The 21,948-nt window shown below is 49.8% G+C and overlaps 1 pseudogene; it reads right to left on the minus strand.

Moving 5' to 3' along the window:
* Positions 1 to 20,383: 20,383 nt before the first annotated feature.
* LOC137452507 (U1 spliceosomal RNA) lies at positions 20,384 to 20,511 on the minus strand (annotated as a pseudogene).
* Between the last annotated feature and the right edge of the window lie 1,437 nt (positions 20,512 to 21,948).

Genomic DNA, 21,948 nt, shown 5'->3' on the forward strand with positions numbered 1-21,948 from the left:
AAGGGACCTCAAGGGTCATCTAGTTCCAACCCCCCTGCCATGGGCAGGGACACCTCACACTAGAGGTTGGTGCAACACCTCTTGGTTTCATGCTTGCCCTCTAAAAAGCAATTTGATTTGCTGTACCTCCCTTTCTCCAGTGGGAAATGGCCACCTCGATGCTATAAACAAAGGACCCTCTGTGCCTGGAAAGACCGTGGAGCAGCTGTGGCTCTGGGTAACCTGATCTAGTGTGAGGAGATTTAGACTGGCTGTTAGGAAGAAATTCTTCCCCATGAGGGTGGTGAGAGACTGGCACAGGTTGCCCAGGGAGGTGGTGGAAGCCTCATGCCTGGAGGTTTTGAAGGCCAGGCTGGATGTGGCTGTGAGCAACCTGCTGTAGTGTGAGGTGTCCCTGCCCATGGCAGGGGGGTTGGAACTGGATGATCACAGAACTATAGAATCAATAAGGTTGGAAAAGACCTCAAAGATCATCAAGTCCAAGCTGTCACCCAACACCTCATGACCATTAAACCATGGCACCAAGTGCCACATCCAATCCCCTCTTGAACACCTCCAGGGATGGTGACTCCACCACCTCCCTGGGCAGCACATTCCAATGGCTAACATCTCTCTCTGTGATGAACTTTCTCCTCACCTCCAGCCTAAACTTTCCCTGGCACAGCTTGAGACTGTGTCCTCTTGTTCTGGTGCTGGTTGCCTGGGAGAAGAGACCACCTCCCACCTGGCTACAACCTCCCTTCAGGTAGTTGTAGAGAGCAAGAAGGTCTCCCCTGAGCCTCCTCTTCTCCAGGCTAAGCAACCCCAGCTCCCTCAGCCTCTCCTCACAGGGCTGTGCTCAAGGCCTCTCCCCAGCCTCCCTCTGGACAGGTTCAAGAGTCTCAATGTCCTTCTTAAACTGCGGTCCCTTCCAAACTCAATTCTGTGAGTCTGTGACACGATGTGAATGCAGCTAATCCTCTCTTATCTAATTCTGCTTACATGGCAGACTCGTGTGGGTCAGGCAGGCCTTCTGTTTTCCCACACACTTCTGGAATGCTGCTTTGCAGGGGTGGGGACGTGGGCTTGCAGTTATGGTGCTGTTGACTCGAATCTGTCCCAAAGAAGACAGCATGATTTGTACAGAGCTCTGAAAAGAGTCCTTGTCAGGCTTGTTACCATCTGGGTGGAGAGTCAGATGGAACACTAACCAGAATAAGGAAATGTTATGAGAATGAAGCATAAATTACTAGTTTCAGGACAAGGGGGCTGGCTGTGTAAGCTGAAAAGCCCACTGATCACAGGCTCATGGGATGTTAGGGGCTGGAAGGGAGCTTCGAAGGGCATTGAGTCCAACCCTCCCTGACAGAGCAGGATCATAGAATCCAGCACAGGTCACACAGGAACACATCCAGACAGGACTGGGAAGTCTCCAGAGAAGGAGACTCCACAACCTCTCTGGGCAGCCTGCTCCAGTGCTCTGTCACCCTTACGATAAAGAACTGTAAGGACAGTAAGGAACTTCCTGTGCTGTAGTGTCCATCTGTTGCCCCTTGGCCTATCACAGAGCACAAGTGAGCAGAGCCTGTGCCTTCCTTCCTGACACCCAGCCCTCAGATATTTATAGACATTTATTAGACCCTTTCTAAGTCATCTTCTCTCCAGATTAAAACCCCAGGGCTCTCAGCCTCTCCTCATCAGGCAGTGCTGCAGTCCCTTCATCATCCTGGTAGCCCTCTGTTGGACTCTCTCCAGCAGATCCCTGTCCCTCTTGAACTGGGGAGATCATAACTGGATGCAATATTCCAGATGGGGCCCCACTAGGACAGAGTAGAGGGGGAGGAGAACCTCCCTCAGTCCATTGGATACTCTTCTTAATGCAGCCCAGGATCTTATTGGCCTTCTTGTCCACAAGGGCACATTGCTGTCCCAAGGAGAACTTCTTGTCCATAAGGACTCCCAGGTCCTTCTCCACAGGGCTGCTCTCTAGCAGCTCACCTCCTAACCTGTACTCGTGCAGTTTATTATTCCTTCCCAGGTGATGCTATGCAAGGAGATAGCTGGGTGTTCCACTCCCTGGCCAAGGTGAAGACAGGTAGAAAGGTGGACACCTCCTTATGTGAAACTAAATCCCAGGTAAAACTGATATCTGCTTAGATTTGATTCCAATCATGGATCTCAGATTAGGTTCATCAAAGTTCCTGGACATAAGCCAAGTATTGCATAAAATGACTGCTCAGATTTCCATGGGTTCCAAGTTACATTTAGAGTAAGCCTAGGCTCTAGGGCTGTCTGTGCTTGCAGAAAGGAAGGTTATGAACTCAGATGGTTTTAATCAGGAACCAGTTCAAACTAAGAGCTAGGAAAATGCTTACAAGGTAGGGAAGTGCAGGATTTTCCTCTGCCTTGCCACAGATTTTCCATCTATGTCCAAGCCCCTGTTGGAATGCACTGCCTCTTAGGGAGAAAGAATACAGAATCAACCAGGTTGGAAAAGACCTTTGAGATCATCCAGTCCAACCTATCACCTAACACCATCTAAGCAACTAAACCATGGCACCAAGTGCCTCATCCAGGCTCTTCTTAAACACCTCCAGTGATGGTGACTCCACCACCTCCCTGAGCAGCACATTCCAATGGCCAATCTCTCTTTCTGGGGAGAACTTCTTCCTTACATCCAGCCTAAACCTCCCCTGGCACAGCTTGAGACTGTATCCTCTTGTTCTGGTGTAAGTTTGCAGATGACACCAAGCTGGGGACAGGAGTTGATATGTTAGAGGGTAGAAGGGCTCTGCAGAGGGACTTGAACAGGCTGGACAGATGGGCAGAGTCCAAGGGCAGGAGGTAGAACACATCCAAGTGCCAGGTTCTACATACTGGCCACAGCAACCCCAGGCAGTGCTACAGGCTGGGGTCAGAGTGGCTGAGAGCAGCCAGGCAGAGAGGGACCTGGGGGTACTGGTTGATAGTAGGCTGGACATGAGCCAGCAGTGCCCAGGGGGCCAAGGAGGGCAATGGCATCCTGGCCTGCATCAGGAACAGTGTGGCCAGCAGCAGCAGGGAGGTCATTCTGCCCTGGACTCAGCACTGGTTAGGTCACACCTTGAGTCCTGTGTCCAGTTCTGGGTCCCTCAGGTTAGGAAAGATGTTGAGTTGCTGGAAGGTGTCCAGAGAAGGGCAACAAAGCTGGGGAGGGGTCTGGAGCACAGCCCTGTGAGGAGAGGCTGAGAACCTAAAGTCTCCCCTCGTGACCACAGCAGTCTGACTGTCCTCAGTATTTGATATCTGCCTCTGGGGCAGCTTTAGGCTATGCCTTCAAAATTTTCTCACAGATCTTGCACAGAAAGTAGTAAACTGTAAATAAATCACTCTTGGGTGTAAAAAGGATAACAAAGATCATTCTGAACAGTCCCCTTGGAGCGATATCTACCATAAGATCTAGCTCTCAGAACAGTTTGTCTCTCCTCTCACTTCTTGGCTCTGGGAGAGAGATGCTAACTCGCTTCTGCTTGACCTTGGCTGCATTGTTTTGGTATTAACTTCTTTGCTTCTGTCTCTTCTCCCTTTTGTACAAGAGGGCAAGGGGGAGGCAGGGAAGCAGAAGCCAGTAGTTGTTGACCAGGGGGGTTCCTGTGCTGTTTGTCAATTGTAAGTATCTGTAAACATTGCAAAGATTGTGTATGTTCATTGCATCCCCTTGTAGATTGTAGTTCTGCTTGTAAATGCAGCTTTCATTTGCTTCCAACTGGGCTGGGCTGGCAAAGCTAATGGTGGGGGAGGGGAATTTTCAACCCACCACAGCCTCCTGGAAACAGCTGATAAAGCAGCAGGCCTTGCTAGGCAGAACCTCTCACCATACAGGGACCTCTCATGTGTCGTTTGTGAGGGTAGCAGCACTGCTGTGTAATGCAGTCTGCAAGAGGCTGTGCCCTGCAGAGCTCAGTTTATCCACTAAGACCAACACCAGCCAGCCAGTCTTTCATCCTCAGCTAGCATCCCTTTGCCCTGCAGCCTGACAACCCAAGCAATCCAGGGGCTTTTCTCCCAAGCCCCCAAAGACAGGGCTGCCGATAATTGGTGCAACGCTGCTCCAGTTTCTTTCTCGTTGCTGTTTTCTCTAGGGGCTGCTCCCTATATGTGCATTTGCTTTAGCACACACAAAAAAATAGGATCAGGTGTAAATTTCCCACCTTCTTTAAGGCCTTTCCATGCCTTTCAACGTTTCTCTGGCCTTTCTGCACTTCCCTAGCTATTACTTTTGCCAGAACCCCTCCTCCTTCAACTCCGCACTGTTTCCCCTTGTCTCCTGGCTCCCTTTCTCAATCAGTTTGTGTTTGGCTTTTCTAATTAATCTCCCTGCACTGTTGAAGGGCTAATAAAGAAAAAGAAATCAGAGCAGGGGCACAGGATTGGATGGGGCTCACACATGGCTTGAAAGCTCCCAACCTTGCCGAGGCAGATTTAAGAGGCGCTAGGTGCAGGCTCTGCTCTGTGTGCAAACCTTGACTCAGCACATATGCAAACAGGCTCCCAAAATAGGCTGCGCTTTCCCAACTCACATGTGATGCATGTGCCTTATTTCTGTGCTCTGCCTTCCAAAAATAGCATCCCCCACAGGATTGGTTGCTCTAAATCCCTGAGCATTGAGCTGCACGGGTTTGGGGTTGGCTTTTTCCCTCTCAATGCAGGCATCGAAGCGTGGGGGGCTCCACAGCCCTCCTCACAGAGGGAATTGGCTCGTGGACACCTCCCCCTCTATTCACAAAAAGCAACCAAAATGAGGCTTATGCCACCTCTCCTGTGCAGTTACTTAACACCCCTGTGGCAACTGCACAAACTCCTCACGTGGAGAGGTGACATTAGGTGTCTGCTGAAAGGTATTTTTAGCTTCCTGCCGTGCTCTCAGGCAGCTGGAAGCAAAGAGGTAAGCCATTAGCTAGAGAAGCTCACCAATTCCCCTGAAAGAGCAGCAAGGGCTCTGCAGAGCAGCAAAACACAAACTGCAGGCTGGAGAAGCAAAGGCTGCTTGCACGCACACCCAAACAAAGAGCTGGGCTGGAAACTGAATCATGGAATCACAGAATTGTCAGGGTTGGAAGGGACCTCAAGGATCAGCCAGTTCCAACCCCCCTGCCATGGGCAGGGACACCTCACACTACAGCAAGTTGCCCACAGCCACATCCAGCCTGCCCTTAAAAACCTCCAGGGATGAGGCTTCCACCACCTCCCTGGGCAACCTGTGCCAGTCTCTCACCACCCTCATGGGGAAGAACTTCTTCCTAACATCCAGTCTGAATCTATCCATTTCTAGTTTTGTTCCATTCCCCCTAGTCCTATCACTCCCAGACACCCTAAAAAGTCCCTCCCCAGCTTTCTTGTAGCCCCCTTCAGGTACTGGGAGGCCACAATTAGGTCTCCTCAGACCTTCTCTTCTCCAGTCTGAACAGCCCCGACTCCCTCAGTCTGTCCTCATAGCAGAGCAGCTCCAGCCTTCTCATCATCCTCATGGCCCTTCTCTGGACACCTTCCAGCACCTCCAGGCCCTTCCTGTACTAGGGGCTCCAGAACTGGACACGGTACTCCAGGTGGGGTCTCACCAGAGCAGAGTAGAGGGAGAGAATCACCTCCCTCTCCCTGCTGGCTCTGCTTCTTTTGATGCAGCCCAGGATGGGCTGCAAGTGCACACTGGTGGCTCCTGTTAAGCTTCTCATCCACCAGCACCCCCAAGTCCTTGAATGAAAGACTTCTCCTCCTGTGTTTCAAGGGATCAAGTGAATTTCTGGGTTAAGTGCAGACGTCTGCCAAAGACAGACTAGAAACCAGGGCTGAATGGGCAGAGCACTGATCTAGTCCCAGGGATTATTTCTGTGTGGGATAAAGCAACTATGGAGGGGGGGGGGGGGGGGGGGGGGGGTAAGGGCACCAGCTGTGCGAGTGCTGCTTCCTAAGGATAGCCCTAAATCCACACTCCAGTGCTAGCATGCCTGCATGGTGCAGCAGGAGATTGCCCAGCTCCAGATCAAGGGATGCCTCACAGGTTTCCACTCGTGTTTCAGATGGATCTTTGATAACCCCCCACTGCAACACACATACAAGAGTAGTGCATAGGAAGAGTCTGTCTGGACTCTGTGTAGTGACACTGCACATTTAGGAGGGCTATGAAGTTATCTTGGGGTTGAGCACCTCTGCTATGAGGACAGGCTGAGGGAGCTGGGGCTGCTCATCCTGGGGAAGAGAAGGCACCAGGGAGATGTAAGAGCAGCCTTCCAGTACCTGAAGGGGGCTACAAGTAGGCTGCAGAGGGACTGTTTACAAAGGCCTGCAGTGGCAGGATGAGGGGCAATGGCTTCAAACTAAAGAAGAGCAGATTTAGATTGGATGTTAGGAACAAGCTCTTCACCATGAGGGTAGTGGATCACTGGAGCAGATTGCCCGGGGAGGTGGTTTTGGGCACCATCCCTGGAGATATTCAAGGTGAGGCTCAACAGGGCTCTGGGCAACCTGATCTAGTTGAGGATGCCCCTGCTGACTGCAGAGGAGGTTGGACTGGATGAGCTTTGGAGGTCCCTTCCAACCCAGACCATTCTGTGATTCTATGAAATTGTTTTTTAAGACTCCTGGTGATAATGGCACAGCCACATGGCAAAAGCATAGAGTCAGTATGCTCACTTGAATGCACCTCAAAGTCCAGAGATGGGCAGCAAAGCTCGTGCAGGGGTATGGAGCAGAAGCCCTGTGAGGAGAGGCTGAGGGAGCTGGGGTTGCTTAGCCTGGAGAAGAGGAGGCTCAGGGGGGACCTTATTGCTGTTTAGAACTACCTGAAGGGAGGTTGTAGCCAGGTGGGGGTTGGTCTCTTCTCCCAGGCACCCAGCAGCAGAACAAGAGGACACAGTCTCAAGCTGTGCCAGGGGAAGTTTAGGCTGGAGGTGAGGAGAAAGCTCTTCCCAGAAAGAGTAATTGGCCATTGGAATGTGCTGCCCAGGGAGGTGGTGGGCTTGACATCCCTGAAGGTGTGTAAGAAAAGCCTGGATGAGGCATGTAGTACTGTGGTCTAGATGATTAGATAGCGTTGAGTAATAGGTTGGACTTGGTGATCTTGGAGGTCTCTTCCAACCTGGTGGACTCTCTGATTCAAAGTGTATGAGATTAACTCCATACCATCAGGCCTTGTGTCAGAGCAGGTGCTACCCTTCCTGCAACTGCATGACCAACTGCCATGTGTGCTATCAATAGCTGAGCAGGAACATGATAAAGATCCATACCTTATATCAGACCCAGCTGGTCTTGCTGGATCACCCAGTGCTGCAGGGCTCCCCTGTCAGCAGTCATTAATCCTGCAACCACAGCCTGAGGTGAAAAGGACAAAGAGAGGTGATGGATGAGTCATATCACTTAGCAGATATGGTCTTGAGTAGCTGAAGTGATAAGGACAAATCCAAAGCTCACTTCATTATCTAGGCCTGCCTCCCAGCTGGCAATAACACTGGTAAGTCCTCCAAGTCTGAGGAAAGGAATTCAGCTCCCCTGAAAAACCAGCCTGGGCCAACCTCTCTGCAGGCCAACACTGCAAGGTGCAAAGCACTTACTGACAGCCACACCACACCTCCCTTTCCCTTATCTAAATAGCCTACTGCTTCCTCTACTTCACTTATCAAGAGCTGCTTTATGCTTCCTGGCTCTAACAGCTTTACCCCCCAGTACACCAGCATACAAGTAAGCTGGCATGACTCAGAGCTGGTACCAGTGGTGAGGTGGTTTGGTTTGGTTTGGTTTGGTTTTTTCCATGTAGCAGGAATGTTTAAAGATAAAAATTAATGCAGTTGCTCTAGGAGCAAAGAAAGAAGTCAGGGAGCTGGCAGCTCAACCGCTGCTGCCTGCTGAGTCATCGTCACGGGCTCTGACCAAGGGTCCCTCACATCTGCTTCAGTACATAGTGGAGACGTGCAGCTCTTACAAACAAACACTTCAGGGGATGTTTCTTGAGGGCTTCCAGTTTGTTTTCTGCTCAGCCATCTTCACTGTAACACTAACATCTATTCTCCTCCCCCCCAAGCAAATACAGAGTGTATTCTTCCCTTCCCTCTTATCCCAACCCTTTGACTTCCAACAGACATTGAGCCAACTACAAACCACAGCTTCACAGAATCACAGAGTGTTAGGGGCTGGAAGGGCCTTTGAAAGATCATCCAGTCCAACCCCCCTGCCAGAGCAGGATCACCTAGAGCAGATCACACAGGAACACATCCAGGCGGGTTTTTAATATCTCCAGAGAGGGAGATTCCACAACCCCCCTGGGCAGCCTGCTCCAGGGTTCTGTCACACTCACAGGGAAATAATTCTTCCTCCTGTTTCCATGGAACTTCCTATACCTCAGCTGCCACCCACTGCCCCTTGTGCTGTCATTGGGCATCACCCAGCAGAGCCTGGCTCCAGCCTCTTGGCACTCTTTACATCTTTATAATCATCACCCTTTACATCACCCTTTACATCTTTAAAAATATGAATGAGGTCAGCCCTCAGTCTCCTCTTCTCCAAGCTAAGGAGCCTCAGCTCCCTCAGTCTCGCCTCATTAGGAAGATGTTCCACTCCCTTCATCATCTTGGTGGCTCTGTGCTGGACTCTTTCAAGCAGTTCCCTGAGGTCCTTCTTGAACTGAGGGTCCCAGAACTGGACACAAGATTCCAGATGTGACCTCAGCAGGGCAGAGTAGAGAGGGAGGAGAACCTCTCTCAACCCACTGACCACAGCCCTTCTAACACAACCCAGAAGAACTTCAGAACAGCAGTGCTACAAACTGCTGATAACCAGCTTGCAGTGAAGGCGCCAAAGTGACCTAGGACTGCTGACTGGGCATGGGTCACAAAGGGCTGTCTAAAAAGATACCCAAGACAGAGGCTCTGCACCACTTCATCCCTATTCCCTTATGCACAGAGCAGGTTCATCCATTCATGAAACACCTCCACTGTTCAGCAAGTGCAGATGGAGCCAGCAGCCCCACTGAGCTGGCACATACTGTGAGGTAAAGCTGCACAGAAGAGTTGGTGTGTGACAGACAGTCTGTCTCTTCCCCTCCATGGCCACCATGTAGTGCTGGGATGCTAGTGTGCAGATGTAGGTGGGTATGTAAGCATGCTCCTGCTTCCCATTCCCTCCAAGGAAAGACAGCCTGGGTTCTGCAGAGCTCTGAATAATTCACTGATAACCTCACAACCATCTGCTACAGCACTTGTACCTTCAAACCCAGCCAACCAGCTCAGCTGCCAAGAGCATCAACAACAACAACAAAAATGATGGCTTCTCAGAGGTCAGGGTATGGTACAAAGGGCTGCAGCCAAAATATCTTAAAGCCAGGCAGTTTTTGTCCTGAGGGCTTCCCAGTGATCACCCTTTGCCCAGCAGGGTTATGAGAAGAGTGTAAGGCATCTGAATGAAATACAAACCTAGGCAAAACCTCCTCTGGTTTGGTTACAAACCCAAGACTTAGGGTGAAGGTTCAGAGAAGCTTACAGGTCTCCTGGTAAACCTGAGATGGGCCTTGGATGAACTGAAACTGAGCACTGAGCAATTTAGACCAGCAAGGTCAGTTCTGAGCTAGGAGGCAACAAATGAAGGGGCAGGTTCAAACAAGAGGACATGACTCTCCAGATGGGAGCTCTAAACTGAGAGTCTCCTTGCTTCAGGATCTTGTGGATCGGAATTGTTTACAAGCAGGCAGCTGGACAAATTCTTGGAAGAGAAATCCTTTGGAGCTTTGTAATTGAAATGAATAGCAGCAGCTTGTGGAGCTCTTCGATGCTTCATGGGTCAGGGAAAGTAGTTCACAGCAAGGACTGTGAGAATAGAATAGAATAGAATAGAATAGAATAGAATAGAATAGAATAGAATAGAATAGAATAGAATAGAACAGAACAGAACAGAACAGAACAGGTTGGAAAAGACCTTTGAGATCACCAAGTCCAACCTATCACCCAACACCATCTCATCAACTAAACCATGGCACTAAGTGCCCCATCCAGTCTCTGCCTAAACACCTCCAGTGATGGAGACTCCACCACCTCCCTGGGCAGCACATTCCAATGGCCAATCTCTCTTGCTGGGAAGAACTTCTTCCTAACCTCCAGCCTAAACCTCCTCTGGCACAGCTTGAGACTGTGTCCTCTTGTTCTGGTGCTGGTTGCCTGGGAGAAGAGACCAACCCCCACCTGGCTACAACCTCCTTTCAGGTAGTTGTAGAGAGCAAGAAGGTCTCCCCTGAGCCTCCTCTTCTCCAGGCTAAGCAACCCCAGCTCCCTCAGCCTCCCCTCACAGGGCTGTGCTCCAGACCCCTCCCCAGCTTTGTTGCCCTTCTCTGGACACCTTCCAGCAACTCAGCATCTTTCCTAAACTATAAATAACAGAGCCATTCTTGTGTACTTTGCACATTTTCCTTGCCCAGGATCCATAGTGCATACTGGAGTTCAAAGGGGCAGAAGGATTCATGTTCTTCAATTTTACCAAAAGAAGGAAACTTTGATTTAGAAATGTCACAGAATCACAGAATTGTCAGGGTTGGAAGGGGCCTCAAGGATCAGCCAGTTCCAACCCCCCTGCCATGGGCAGGGACACCTCACACTAGGTAGGTTGCTTAGAGCCACATCCAGCCTGGACTTAACTATCTCCTGGGATTGGGCCCCAACCACCTCTCTGGGCAACCTGTGCCAGTGTCTCACCACCCTCATGGGGAAGAACTTCTTCCTAACATCCAATCTGAATCTCCCCATTTCAAGTTTTCTCATGTCCTTGTGATTCTGGAGAAGGGTGACTCACTACCTCCCATGGAGACATTCCTCCCAGGCTCCCATGGTATTCTTGCAAGAAACTAATGGAGCAGGTGCTGTGCAAGTGTTTGTGGCCTGTAAACTCAGTGCTCAAAGGCACAACTGAACCATTACAGTTCAAGGAGTGACACCACGTGAACTGAAGAACAGGAAATGTCCTCTTGGGCAATGTTGTCTGCAGCAAGCAGTACAGAAGAGACATTAGGACAAATTTGTGGCCAAGAGAGTGAATGGGATCCTGAGATGCATCAAAAAAGTGTGTCCAGCAGGTCTGGGAAGATTCTTCTCCCCCTCTACTCTGCCCTGCTGAGACCACACCTGCAATACTCTGTCCAGTTTGGGGCTCTTTGCTTCCAGTTCAAGAGAGACAGAGAGCTGCTGAGAGAATCCAAAGGAAAGCCATGAGGATGATTAGGGGACTTGAGCATCTCCCCTGTGAAGAGAGACTGAGAGCCCTGGGGCTGTTTAGTCTGGAGAAGAGAAGGCTGAGAGGGGATATGATCAATGTCTATCAATAGCTGAGGGGTGGGTGTCAAGTGGAGGCGGCCAAGCTCTTTTTTGGTGGTGCACAGGAATAAAGCAAGGAACAATGGATACAAACTTGAACAGAGGAGGTTTCACCTGAACGTGAGGAAAAAGTTCTTTACAGTAAAGGTGACAAAGCCCTGGAGCAGGCTGCCCAGAGAGGCTGTGGAGTCTCCTTCTCTGGAGACTTTCCAACCCGACCTGGATGCATTCCTGTGCAGACTACCCTGGGTGATGTTGCTTTGGCAGGGGGGTTGGACTGGATGATCTCTGGTGGTCCCTTTCCAACCTCTAATATTCAATGATAGACATTGTCTCTCACATTTGGGGGGGAATCAGAGCATGGAATGGGCAAACACCACCTCAAACTGATGCGTGGTGGCTTATGACCTGATGTGTGGTGGATAATGGCCTGATGTGTGGTGGATAATGACCTGATGTGTGGTAGCTTATGGCCTGATGTGTGGTGGATAATGACCTGATGTGTGGTGGCTTATGACCTGATGTGTGGTAGCTTATGGCCTGATGTGTGGTGGATAATGACCTGATGTGTGGTGGCTTATGACCTGATGTGTGGTGGCTTATGGCCTGATGTGAGGTGGATAATGACCTGATGTGTGGTGGCTTATGGCTGATGTGTGGTAGCTTATGGCCTGATGTGTGGTGGATAATGACCTGATGTGTGGTGGCTTATGGCTGATGTGTGGTGGATAATGACCTGATGTGTGGTGGATAATGACCTGATGTGTGGTAGCTTATGGCCTGATGTGTGGTGGATAATGACCTGATGTGTGGTGGATAATGACCTGATGTCTGGTGGATAATGACCTGATGTGTGGTAGCTTATGGCTGATGTGTGGTGGATAATGACCTGATGTGTGGTGGCTTATGGCCTGATGTGTGGTGGATAATGACCTGATGTGTGGTGGATAATGACCTGATGTGTGGTGGCTTATGACCTGATGTGTGGTGGATAATGACCTGATGTGTGGTAGCTTATGGCTGATGTGTGGTGGATAATGACCTGATGTGTGGTGGATAATGACCTGATGTGTGGTAGCTTACGAGCTGATGTGTGGTAGCTTATGGCCTGATGTGTGGTGGATAATGACCTGATGTGTGGTGGATAATGACCTGATGTGTGGTAGCTTATGGCCTGATGTGTGGTGGATAATGACCTGATGTGTGGTGGATAATGACCTGATGTGTGGTAGCTTATGGCCTGATGTGTGGTGGATAATGACCTGATGTGTGCTGGATAATGACCTGATGTGTGCTGGATAATGACCTGATGTGTGGTAGCTTATGACCTGATGTGTGGTGGATAATGACCTGATGTGTGCTGGATAATGACCTGATGTGTGGTAGCTTATGGCCTGATGTGTGGTGGATAATGACCTGATGTGTGGTAGCTTATGGCCTGATGTGTGCTGGATAATGACCTGATGTGTGGTAGCTTATGGCCTGATGTGTGGTAGCTTATGGCCTGATGTGTGGTGGATAATGACCTGATGTGTGGTAGCTTATGGCCTGATGTGTGGTGGATAATGACCTGATGTGTGGTAGCTTATGGCCTGATGTGTGGTGGATAATGACCTGATGTGTGGTAGCTTATGGCCTGATGTGTGGTGGATAATGACCTGATGTGTGGTGGATAATGACCTGATGTGTGGTGGCTTATGGCCTGATGTGTGGTGGATAATGACCTGATGTGTGGTAGCTTATGGCCTGATGTGTGGTGGATAATGACCTGATGTGTGGTAGCTTATGGCCTGATGTGTGGTGGATAATGACCTGATGTGTGGTGGATAATGACCTGATGTGTGGTAGCTTATGGCCTGATGTGTGGTGGATAATGACCTGATGTGTGGTAGCTTATGGCCTGATGTGTGGTGGATAATGACCTGATGTGTGGTGGATAATGACCTGATGTGTGGTGGATAATGACCTGATGTGTGGTAGCTTATGGCTGATGTGTGGTGGATAATGACCTGATGTGTGCTGGATAATGACCTGATGTGTGGTGGCTTATGGCCTGATGTGTGGTGGATAATGACCTGATGTGTGGTAGCTTATGGCCTGATGTGTGGTGGATAATGACCTGATGTGTGGTAGCTTATGGCCTGATGTGTGGTGGCTTATGACCTGATGTGTGGTGGATAATGACCTGATGTGTGGTAGCTTATGGCCTGATGTGTGGTGGATAATGACCTGATGTGTGGTGGATAATGACCTGATGTGTGGTGGCTTATGGCCTGATGTGTGGTGGATAATGACCTGATGTGTGGTAGCTTATGGCCTGATGTGTGGTGGATAATGACCTGATGTGTGGTGGATAATGACCTGATGTGTGGTAGCTTATGGCCTGATGTGTGGTGGATAATGACCTGATGTGTGCTGGATAATGACCTGATGTGTGGTAGCTTATGGCCTGATGTGTGGTGGCTTATGACCTGATGTGTGGTGGATAATGACCTGATGTGTGGTGGATAATGACCTGATGTGTGGTGGATAATGACCTGATGTGTGCTGGATAATGACCTCATGTGTGGTAGCTTATGGCCTGATGTGTGGTGGATAATGACCTGATGTGTGGTAGCTTATGGCCTGATGTGTGCTGGATAATGACCTGATGTGTGGTAGCTTATGGCCTGATGTGTGGTGCATAATGGCCTGATGTGTGGTGGATAATGACCTGATGTGTGGTAGCTTATGGCCTGATGTGTGGTGGATAATGACCTGATGTGTGGTAGCTTATGGCTGATGTGTGGTGGATAATGGCCTGATGTGTGGTGGCTTATGGCCTGATGTGTGGTGGATAATGACCTGATGTGTGGTAGCTTATGGCCTGATGTGTGGTGGATAATGACCTGATGTGTGGTAGCTTATGGCCTGATGTGTGCTGGATAATGACCTGATGTGTGGTAGCTTATGGCTGATGTGTGGTGGATAATGACCTGATGTGTGGTAGCTTATGGCCTGATGTGTGGTGGATAATGACCTGATGTGTGGTGGATAATGACCTGATGTGTGGTGGATAATGACCTGATGTGTGGTGGCTTATGACCTGATGTGTGGTGGATAATGACCTGATGTGTGGTAGCTTATGGCCTGATGTGTGGTGGCTTATGACCTGATGTGTGGTGGATAATGACCTGATGTGTGGTGGATAATGACCTGATGTGTGGTAGCTTATGGCTGATGTGTGCTGGATAATGACCTGATGTGTGGTGGCTTATGGCCTGATGTGTGCTGGATAATGACCTGATGTGTGGTAGCTTATGGCCTGATGTGTGGTGGATAATGACCTGATGTGTGGTAGCTTATGGCCTGATGTGTGGTGGATAATGGCCTGATGTGTGGTGGATAATGACCTGATGTGTGGTAGCTTATGGCTGATGTGTGGTGGATAATGACCTGATGTGTGGTAGCTTATGGCCTGATGTGTGGTGGATAATGACCTGATGTGTGGTGGATAATGACCTGATGTGTGGTGGATAATGACCTGATGTGTGGTAGCTTATGGCTGATGTGTGCTGGATAATGACCTGATGTGTGGTAGCTTATGGCCTGATGTGTGGTGGATAATGACCTGATGTGTGGTGGATAATGACCTGATGTGTGGTGGATAATGACCTGATGTGTGGTAGCTTATGGCCTGATGTGTGGTGGCTTATGACCTGATGTGTGGTGGATAATGACCTGATGTGTGGTAGCTTATGGCTGATGTGTGCTGGATAATGACCTGATGTGTGGTGGCTTATGGCCTGATGTGTGCTGGATAATGACCTGATGTGTGGTAGCTTATGGCCTGATGTGTGGTGGATAATGACCTGATGTGTGGTAGCTTATGGCCTGATGTGTGGTGGATAATGGCCTGATGTGTGGTGGATAATGACCTGATGTGTGGTAGCTTATGGCTGATGTGTGGTGGATAATGACCTGATGTGTGGTAGCTTATGGCCTGATGTGTGGTGGATAATGACCTGATGTGTGGTGGATAATGACCTGATGTGTGGTGGATAATGACCTGATGTGTGGTAGCTTATGGCCTGATGTGTGGTGGATAATGACCTGATGTGTGGTGGATAATGACCTGATGTGTGGTGGATAATGACCTGATGTGTGGTAGCTTATGGCTGATGTGTGCTGGATAATGACCTGATGTGTGGTAGCTTATGGCCTGATGTGTGGTAGCTTATGGCTGATGTGTGGTGGCTTATGGCCTGATGTGTGGTGGATAATGACCTGATGTGTGCTGGATAATGGCCTGATGTGTGGTGGATAATGACCTGATGTGTGGTGGCTTATGGTCTGATGTGTGGTGGATAATGACCTGATGTGTGGTGGCTTATGGCCTGATGTGTGGTAGCTTATGGCTGATGTGTGGTGGCTTATGACCTGATGTGTGGTAGCTTATGACCTGATGTGTGGTGGATAATGACCTGATGTGTGGTAGCTTATGGCTGATGAGTGGTGGATAATGACCTGATGTGTGGTGGCTTATGACCTGATATGTGGTGGATAATGACCTGATGTGTGGTAGCTTATGACCTGATGTGTGGTGGATAATGACCTGATGTGTGGTGGCTTATGGCCTGATGTGTGGTGGATAATGACCTGATGTGTGGTAGCTTATGGCCTGATGTGTGGTGGATAATGACCTGATGTGAGGTGGCTTATGAAGCCACCATCACTCACTGGGAAATCTGAGGCCAGCTTCTCTTGCAGACAAACGTTCCCCCACATCAACTAGTCTGACTGACATTAGTGGAGCAGTGCCAACTTACACCAGCAGTACATCTGCTCCCACATCTTTACATAACTGTTCCTTACTTTTACCCCTCCCTTTCTCCCCTCCCCACCCTCCTTTTTATTTTTCTTTCCTTTATATTTTTCTTCCCTCTCCCCACAGGTGAAAAGCAGCAGTGATAATCCCAGATTCATTTGAGAAATGCCACCAAAACTTCATCATAGTATCATGAATAGCAACTGAGTTTTGCTACTGGTGATATCTTAAGCCTTTTCTAAGGCTTAGAATCATAGAATCAATAAGGTTGCAAAAGACCTCAGAGATCATCAAGTTCAACCTATCACCCAGCACCTCATGACAACTAAACCATGGCTTAAAGTGGCATATCCAAGCCCTTTTTGAACACCTCCAGGGATGGTGACTCCACCACCTCCCTGGGAAGCACATTCCAATGGCCAGTCTCTCTGTCTGGGAAGAATTTCTCCCTAACATTCAGCCTAAACCTCTCCTGGCACAGCTTGAGACTGTGTCCTCTTGTTCTGGTGCTGAGTGCCTGAGAGAGGAGACCAACCCCCACCTGGCTACAACCTCTCTTCAGGTAGTTGCAGAGACCAATAAGGTCTCCTCTGAGCCTCCTCTTCTCCAGGCTAAGCAACCCCAGCTCCCTCAGCCTCTCCTCACAGGGCTGTGCTCCAAACCCCTCCCCAGCTTTGTTGCCCTTCTCTGGACACCTTCCAGCAACTCAACATCTTTCCTAACCTGAGTGATCCGGAACTGGACACAGGACTCAAGGTGTGGCCTAACCAGTGCAGTGTACAGGGGCAGAATGACCTCCCTGCTCCTGCTGGCCGCACTATTTCTGGTACAGACCAGGATGCCATTGGCCTTCTTAGCCACCTGGGCACACTGCTGGCTCACATTCAGCTACTGCCAACCAGCACCCCCAGGTCCCTCTCTGCCTGGCTGCTCTCCAGCCACTCTGACCCCAGCCTGTAGCACTGCTTGTGGTGATTGTGACCAAATTGCAGCACCCGGCACTTGGATTTGTGGAATGTCATCATGGTGGACTCTGTCCATCTGTCCAGCCTGTCAAGGTCCCTCTGCAAAGCCCTTCTACCCTCTAACAGATGCACACCTGCTCCCAGCTTGGTGTTACCTGCAAATTTACTAGCGGGGACTCAATTCCTTTGTCCAGTCTTCCATATTTTGTTTTTGGAGCTGGGCTCTTTAGAATGGAATGGAATGGGATGGAATGGAATGGAATGGAACAGAATAGAATAGAATAGAATAGAATAGAATAGAATAGAATAGAATAGAATAGAATAGAATAGAATAGAATAGAATAGACCAGACCAGACCAGGATGGAAGAGACGTTTGAGGTCACGGTGTCCAACCTATCACCCAACACCATCTAATCAACTAAACCATGGCACCAAGCACCCCAGCCAGTCTCCTCCTAAACACCTCCAGTAATGGTGACTCCACCACCTCCCCGGGCAGCACATTCCAATGGCCAATCTCTTTTGCTGGGAAGAACTTCTTCCTAACATCCAGACTAAGCCTCCCTTGGCACAGCTTAAGACTGTGTCCTCTTGTTCTGGGGCTGGTTGTCTGGGAGAAGAGACCAATCCCCACCTGGCTACAACCTCCTTTCAGGGAGTTGTAGACAGCAAGAAGGTCTCCCCTGAGCCTCCTCTTCTCCAGGCTAAGCAATCCCAGCCCCCTCAGCCTCTCCTCGCAGGGCTGTGCTCCAGACCCCTCCCCAGCCTCGCTGCCCTTCTCTTTAACTCATCCCATATACAAAAAGGAAAAAAAAAAATAAATAAAAGGGTAAAAAAAAAAAGGGAAGGAAAAAAAAAAGAAAAAGGAGCTTTACAAAACCATGAAACATGCTGCAAGTCTTGGGCCAGAGCTGATTTAGTCACTCCAGCTGATCTAATAATGTACAGATCAGGTTCATGCAGCAGTGAGCAATTTGGCGGTCAGACCAACGCTGTTCCAGAAAAAGGGGAAAGTCCTGAGGCAAGCTGAAGGCTGCCCTGTGGAACTGAAGCCCTGCACAGTGGGGCTGCCTCTGCAGCAGTGTTTGTCACCAGCAGCAGTGATCTTTCTGCTGCCCCCACCCAAGGTCCACTGCAAGTGCTGGCTGTGTTTACTCCGGGCACCGCATTGCCCCCACCCCGGAGAAGAATGACAATGGTTTGGCAAGCCTGGGAAGGGCTTTAAAAATAGCTTGTGGAGCCCCCAGAGAAACATGGCAAGCTCTAAAAATAGGACCAGAGCTGTGGGAGGGGGAAAAATAAACCAAAAAAATAGAAGAAAGAAAGGAAAAAAAAAAAAGGGGGGGGGTGGGGTTGGGAATTGCTTTCCTGCTGCTAAAGCTCAGGGTCAGCTACAAAACCTGGAGTTCCTTCAAGGACACACAATGAATTCGCTGCAGGGCTCTGCAGTGAATGAAAAAAGTGTCCCCTCTGATTCCCTGTTGTGCTTCACTGGTCCCTCAATGAAGGGAAAAAAGAGAGAAAAGGCAGAATTTTAACAGAACTGTTGGGGATTCCCTCCCTTCCCATCCCTGCCCTTGGATGAAAGCATCTCACAGAGGTGGCAAGGATGTGGCTTGGCTTCTCCACAGTTCTCTCCCTCCACACACATATACACAGAGCCCTGCCTCAGTTCTCCAGTGCCAATGCTCCCTCACACCAAAAAGAGATTGTATGAGCATGTCCTTGCTGCCCTGGCACAGAGAGAGAGACCTCAAGAGGCTGAGAACATCACTGGAATAACCCAAATAGTTCTAAGCAAGCGTCCCAGATTCTCGGTTGCTTGTGCTGCAGGAAGCTGGGCACCCCATTTGCAATCTGCAGAGCCAAGCATCAGGGATAAGGCAGGAGATTTCTGCAGGATCTTTTAGCCCTCCCTTCTGGCCTGCTACGGTGGTGATTTTGAGCAGCATTCTGTCATACTCAGGAAATAAACCTGGAGCCCTCCAGTGGCCAAAGCCACGCTGGAAACCTTGCTGGAGGCTAACCAGAGAGAGTCTTCCAAGTTAGCTGACCTAATTTACCTTGGCATGGGCCAAGAAATGGTATGGAAAGGGCTGGACAGCTGAAGCCAGTGAGATATACCAGGGCAGGAAGCAGTCAGAGAAGACAGATGTGCAGACTGTGTGCAGTCCTGGCACATCTGTCAAATCTGTGATTTGCCCACAGATTACCCCTGGCCACATTTTATCCTCATCACTAGCTGATAAGACATGAATGGAGAGAGGAAGTGATTTTAAACAGCCATGGGCACTTGTTAGAAATAACCCTGATGCATCTCTTACTTAGAATTTATGGGGTTGCTGTGGCCGATGTGCAGAACCTGGCACTTGGATGTGTTCAATCTCATGTCCTTGGACTCTGCCCATCTGTCCAGCCTGGCAAGGTCCCTCTGCCCTCTAACAGGTCAAGACCATTCTGCAGAGCTTCCAGCCACAAGAATGATATGCCCAGCAAGGACAGTAGACCGGCACGCTTGGACACCAGACCTTCAAGAACATGCTGGGCCTTCTCTCATGAGCCTTGGAAGACAAGCTGAATGCAGAGACACAAAAAATAAACATAAGATTTATAGATTCATAGAATCTGACAGTCTCACAGTCTCACTAAGGTTGGAAGAGACCTCGAGGATCATCCAGTCCAACCTGTCACCACAGACCTCATGACTAGACCATGGCACCAAGTGCCACATCCAATCCCCTCTTGAACACCTCCAGGGTTGGAAGGGACCACAAGGATCATCCAGTTCCAACCCCCCTGCCATGGGCAGGGACACCCCACACTACATCAGGCTGGACAGAGCCTCATCCAGTCTGGGCTTAAACACCTCCAGGCATGGGGCCTCAACCACCTCCCTGGACAACCCATTCCAGGGTCTCACCACTCTCATGGGGAAGAACTTCCTCCTCACCTCCAGCCTGAATCTCCCCACCTCCAGCTTCATTCCATTCCCCCTAGTCCTATCACTACCTGAGATCCTGAGCAGTCCCTCCCCAGCCTTCCTGTAGCCCCCTTCAGATACTGGAAGGCCACAATGAGGTCACCTGGGAGCCTTCTCTTCTCCAGACTGAACAACCCCAACTCCTTCAGTCTGTCCTCATAGGAGAGGTGCTCCAGCCCTCTGCTCATCCTCCTGGCCCTTCTCTGGACACCTTCTAGCACCTCCAGATCCCTCTTGTACTAGGGGCTCCAGAACTGGAGGCAGTACTCCAGGTGTGGTCTCAGCAGAGCGGAGTAGAGGTGGGGAAAAAATTGAAGGGGAGAGCGTGCACACAGTCCCCACTACCACCAACCTGGGGAAAGGGCAGGGGTCTGCCCAGCCGGAGCGCAAAGGATGAGCCTCGCCCTGGGAAAACCACCTGCCTGATCATGGTGTCTCCCCTGCCAGCTAAGTATATGAGCTGACTTATTGCCCAGAAACCTCACTAGACTTTAAAAGAAAAAATGTTTTTTAAGCAAGGGCAAAACATCAGAAAACCCTAGTGAAATGCAGTTCTACTGAGTCACGAAGCCTGGCATGGCTCCTACCTCTCTACTCTGTCCAGGTGAGGCCATACCTGGAAGGTTATGTCCAGTTCTGTGCCCCTCAGTTCAAGAAGGACCTTGGGGAACTGCTTGAAATACTCCAGCACAGAGCCACCTGCCCTAGGTAGTCCTGGTCTGGCAGAGGGGTTGGACTTAAATGATCTTTTTGAGGTCCCTTCCAGCCCCTAACATTCTGTGATTCCGTAAAATGCCAAAGGATAAAGAGGTTAGTAAGGCTGTCCATTATTTCTCTCCCACCAGATGTCTCAGTCCTCAGTTATTTTCCTGATGCATCAACAACCAACTGTTAATGTTAGGTGCTTTCCAAAAGCCCACAGTGCTAAGGACTCTAGAAACAGTGAGGAAAAGAAAGAGGGTTTTCCTCCTCCGTTTCCATAGGCACAAATGGCATTATGTGTCCAGCAGATCAAGGGAGGTTCTCCTCCCCCTCTACTCTGCCCTAGTGAGGCCCCACCTGCAATACTGCAGCCAGGTCTGGGCTCCCCAGGTCAAGAGGGACAGGGATCTGATGGAGAGAGTCCAATGGGGGGCTACAAGGATGCTGAAGGGACTGGAGCACTGCCTGATGAGGAAAGACCCTGAGGGACCTGGGGCTGTTCAGTCTGGAGAGGAGAAGACTGAGAGGGATCTAATCAGTGTCTATAAATATCTGAGGGCTGGGAGTCAGGAAGGGACAGCCTCTGCTCACTTGTGCCCTGGGATAGGACAAGGGGCAATGGATAGAAACTACAGCACAGGAGGTTCCACCTCAGCATGAGGAAGAACTTCTTTGCTGTAAGGGTCACAGAGCCCTGGAGCAGGCTGCCCAGAGAGGCTGTGGAGTCTCCTTCTCTGGAGAATTTCTAGACCCATATGGATGCATTCCTCTGTGACCTGTGCTAGATTCTATGCTCTGGCAGAGGGGTTGGACTCAATGATCTTTGGAGGTCCCTTCCAACCCCTACCATCCTGTGATCCTGTGACAGCTATCCCTTCCACCCAGAAAGGGCTAACTTACCACAGAGACCCTAAGACAAGGTGTGTGGGGGGGAAGGTGTTAGAAAAGATCTTTCAGTCTGCCACACTCAGCAGAATGAAAGGGAGTCTGCATTTGGAAGAACTCAAGGAAGCATTTGGCCCAGCTTAAGACAAAAGGAGAAGTTCCAACAGGTGAGGAAGAAAATAAAACTATGGAAGACATTTTGAAGGTGACAGAGAGGCACTGCTGGAAAAGTTTCCTGTGGGTGAAAAAGCACCATAATTGGTACTGGTTCAGATGTGCTATATCCTGCTTTGAGAGCAAGAAGG

This window comes from Melanerpes formicivorus, unplaced genomic scaffold (genome assembly GCF_026170545.1).
Source record: "Melanerpes formicivorus ecotype bairdi unplaced genomic scaffold, bMelFor1.0.p_v2 SCAF_54, whole genome shotgun sequence".
NCBI lineage: Eukaryota > Metazoa > Chordata > Aves > Piciformes > Picidae > Melanerpes > Melanerpes formicivorus.